Source organism: Mercurialis annua, linkage group LG5 (assembly GCF_937616625.2).
Source record: "Mercurialis annua linkage group LG5, ddMerAnnu1.2, whole genome shotgun sequence".
NCBI lineage: Eukaryota > Viridiplantae > Streptophyta > Magnoliopsida > Malpighiales > Euphorbiaceae > Mercurialis > Mercurialis annua.
The window spans coordinates 14,998,125-15,002,358 of NC_065574.1; the positions used below are offsets into that span (position 1 = coordinate 14,998,125).

General features: G+C 39.3%; 1 non-coding gene across 1 annotated transcript; it reads right to left on the reverse strand.

Annotated features, from left to right (window-relative positions):
• Positions 1-4,128: 4,128 nt before the first annotated feature.
• LOC126685228 (small nucleolar RNA R71) lies at positions 4,129-4,234 on the reverse strand. The gene has a single exon (XR_007643339.1). It is a non-coding gene; the product is annotated as a small nucleolar RNA R71 (small nucleolar RNA).

The window sequence follows — 4,234 nt, forward strand, 5'->3', positions numbered from 1 at the left end:
ATCAGCTTCATGGGGTATCGAGGGACCACCACCCGGAGGAAGAACAACTGCAGGAGCCGAAGAAGGGACAGTTGGATGAGTCAGTTTGTGCGTGCTTGGCCTTTTCTTCTTTCCCACAGGTTTCTTCAGTTTGGATAAGTTGATATCCGCTGCACGCCAAGAAAGATAAAACGTTAGTCTTATAAAAAATACAAGAAAATAATAACTCGGTTAAAAAGTAGAAAGAAAAATAAATAAACAACAACAAATCTTGTATGACAGAGTTTTATATCGGAATACCAGATGGTTTGCCAAACATCTTCAAGTATGAAAAAGGTATTATGGGACAAAGGTGTTTGGCATGAGGCACCCCGCTTGCTTCCTTAGCCGCGTTCAAAAAATTTATTTATTCTAATTTAAAAGGACCCGGGGTACAGTAGTCCTTCTTTGCCTTAACAGGTTTATTGACCCAAAGCTTGCACGAAATAAACGGTTTTTTTGTCCATCCTCTTATTCCGAAAGAAGCCTTTTTTCCAATCCTGCAAAGACTCAGAAACTTTTAGCACCACCTTGTCAAGATCGGGTTTCCTTTCTTTGCAGTAACAAAAATGGGCAAAGTTTAAATTATCAGATAACATCATATTATACAAACAGACGAATAAACGAAAGGAGGGTGTTTAGATTGTTTTTTGTACAAATAACTATTAAACATTTGAGATGTCGTATCCCGTTAGGATGAATCTGTCCTAAGGGAACTCGGAACTAGGTGCTCACTGCATCATACAGAGGGTCGATTGGTAACCAAATCCCAGACTGCATATGCTCCGTGTGCAACGCTATTTTATCGGAGAGGGTGGTGACGTTGGCTAATTCCCCTTCCGGGACTAAAGACAAAATGAAGGATTCTGATATATCAAAGCCAGATGCAAGCGCATCAAGATACCCTTCAGTGCATCGAGAAGGCACTAACCCGTCCTTTTCCTCTCCTCCTTCGTTTACCTCGGGGTTAGGAATTTTTTCTTTCCCTCTCCTAGATTCTTTCTAGGACACCACTGGCTTTCTCGGAGGAACCTCGGGAACGAGTTCTTTTTTTTTACTTTTCCCAAAATTTTCTCTTAACTGGAACGTCTTCTTAAGGATACTCTTCCTACGGAATAACGTCCCTACTCGCCAGAGCCTTTTTAGAAGGGGAGCACGTTCCTATGGGTTTTGCTCAACATCATCACAATCCAAGTCATTCAGGTTCTTATCATCGTCATAACCTTACCCTTCTTGTTCATCGTATTCGTCCGACATACTTAGGCAAAAGATGGAATCCCAAATGAGGAAAAATCCCTAAATAGAAAAACAAAAGTGGAAAGGTTTTCCTAAATCTAAAGGATCTAAAGAAAGGATCTCAGAAATCCTAAGGACGGACACGACGATATGAAACCCATAAAAATTTAGGAAATTTTTCCAAAACGCAAATTCACATCAAAAATTACAACAGCTATAGACACAATCCACTATTGAAACAAAAATAAAGTCTACGTCCCAGAAATCTACACACAGTCAACAATGAAGCCTCAACACATGCAAACATCGATTACCATTTTCAAAAACAGGCAAATATTTTTTATTTCCATATTCAAACGCATCGGTTTGAGTTTTTAAATAGAGAACCGGCAATGCAAATCATCAGCAAGAACAAATAGATAAGTCAAATTTAAACAAGAACATAGATCTTACTTGGTTCGAGTCGATTGATCTAAAAATAGCGAAGATGATAAAATGGAGTGGTAAGAAGGAACATGTAGACACCTACTTTTCGGACATGTAAAAAGTGATAAGGAACTGAAGCGTCCAATGGTGATTTCCAGAGAAATCCGTCTGGGTGACGAGTGATAGGTGCATTTTACACCTATGTTTAGGAGTTGTTTTCGCTTGCTTTTAGTATACTTTGAAAATCTTTTTCCCCGTATTGGTTGACTTATTTTGTATATTAGCGTTTCAGGTAAAATGAAGCAACGTGAAGTGTTTTGGGCTTAAAGAAGGAAGAAATTAAGTATCGGAATAGGAGCGAGTTGAAAGAGCAAAGAAACGAGCGAGAAATGGACATTTAAAGGAAGGGCTCGATCGAGCCCTTCACTTATGAAGGAAGGCTCGATCGAGCCCTATGAACAAATGGGTCCAGAAATTTCTTGAAGGCATAAGGCTCGATCGAGCCCTCACTCTTAAGTGGATGGCTCGATCGAGCCCCTTAGAAAGAAGCTCAAAATTTGAATTTCGAGACACGACAAAACTCAAAGGGCTCAATTTCTATTTTAGGCCCAACACTCCTTAGAAGTGTGTCCTTTGTTTACCTCATTTGTAACCCATATAAATAGCACCTTATCTTTTTTAGGGTAAAAAGACAAGTTGTAGACATTATTGATTGTTCTCTAGTTTTTACCTCTTTTAAATTAGCTACCTTCTTCTTGGAGATTCTTCCATTGTTGGAGCTTGACTGAAAGTTTTATTTTGCTTTGTGAGAACAAGATCTTCATTTTTATTACAAGCTACTTATTGTGAATCTTCATTATCTTTATGGTTGTTTTTTCTACTTATTTAATTAAGGTAATTCTTCTTACTTGAATGTTTTACTTTTCTTATTCCTCAATTGCTTGTGTTAATTTAAGTATGAGTGGCTAAACCCCCTTGTTAGGGGGTTGGTATGATAACTTAGGGTTTTATTGATTGGTTGGTTTTTAGTGTTGTATGCTTATGTTTCACTCCTATTACTTATTGCTTGATTAGGATTAGCTACCCTAATCATGTTTAGAGTTTGATTGATACACCGAGAGGTGGTTGATTAGATTGACTCATAGGATTGAAAACCTAGATTTTAGAGCACCACGAGAGTGGGTTTGAACCTAGGTGGCCCTAGAGTGGATTGATTAATCGTTAGATAATGATTTAGTTTTGCCTTGTAACACGAGAGTGAGCTTGGTGTTGATTAATTGATTAGATAGCGGTTTTGGCATTCCTTGAGGCTCGAGAGAGCGAGAATGACGTTTTAGGCCTCACTGGGTCCTTAGTAGCTTCCACTTTGATCAACCATGAATGCATAACCTAGGTTGGATTACCAATCCCTTGACTTTCCCCTTTTATTGAATTAAATTCTTGATAATTAGTATCTCTTATTTGTTAATTGCAATTTCACGTTTAGTATAATTCTTAATTAGTAATCGGATACTTGAAACTTCAACCATTTGTGTTTCGCTAAACGAATTGAATCATAACTAAAGTTCGTTCTCATCAATTGCTCCTAATTCACTCTTTGTGGGTTCAATCTCGTATTTACCGAGTATTACGAGTTGGGTTTAATCTCAACAAGTTTTTGGTGCCGTTGCCGGGGAGTGACGAGTGTTTATTGATTGATTTAAATTAGTTATTGTTCGGTCGAGTTAGCTCTATTTTCTGTTTTTATCACTTTTGTTGTTTTTGCTTCTTTCCGGATTTACGCGTGGTTTGTTTGTTGTTGTTTGTGTAGGAGATCGACTATAGTGTATGCACAATACACGAAGGGCCAATCTTCCGCTAGAACCGTTCCAAGACAACCTCGGGAGATTTGAAAGAAGTGTGAGAAGGGAGAATCGTAGACCCATTATCGTGGAACATGAGGAAGATAATTATGAGGAAGAGTAATATCACCCTCAAAACGATGGAGTGAGGCAACATCCGCCTCCTCCACTTGATGAGAAAAATCGGCAAGAGCAACAAGGGGACAATCACCCTCAAGTTCAAGGCCATCAAGTACAAAGGCAAACATTGGGGGAATTCTTTCTTCCGGATGTGGATAACGCCACCTATGTGTGTTTTGCTAGGCCGGTAACCGCGACCACTTTCGAAATCAAGCCTAGCACGATTCAACTCTTAGAGAATCGGTGCCAATTCTGTGGGTTACCAAGTGAGGATCCGAATGAGCATATAGCAAAGTTCTTGGGAGTTTTAGATACGTTCAAGCTCCACAATGTAACCGCCGATCAAATCAAGCTCCGGATGTTTCCCTTCTCATTAAGAGACAAGGCAAGCTTGTGGCTCTGTTCGTTACCTAATGCATCAATCCATAATTGGCGGGATCTCGCTCAAGCTTTTCTCCATAAGTACTTTCCGTTGGGGAGAACCGCGAAGTTGACTAAGGACATCATTGACTATTACCAATATGAGGGGAATCTCTTTATGAAACTTGGGAGAGGTTCAAGGATCTTCAAAGGCACGTTCCTCATCATCGCCT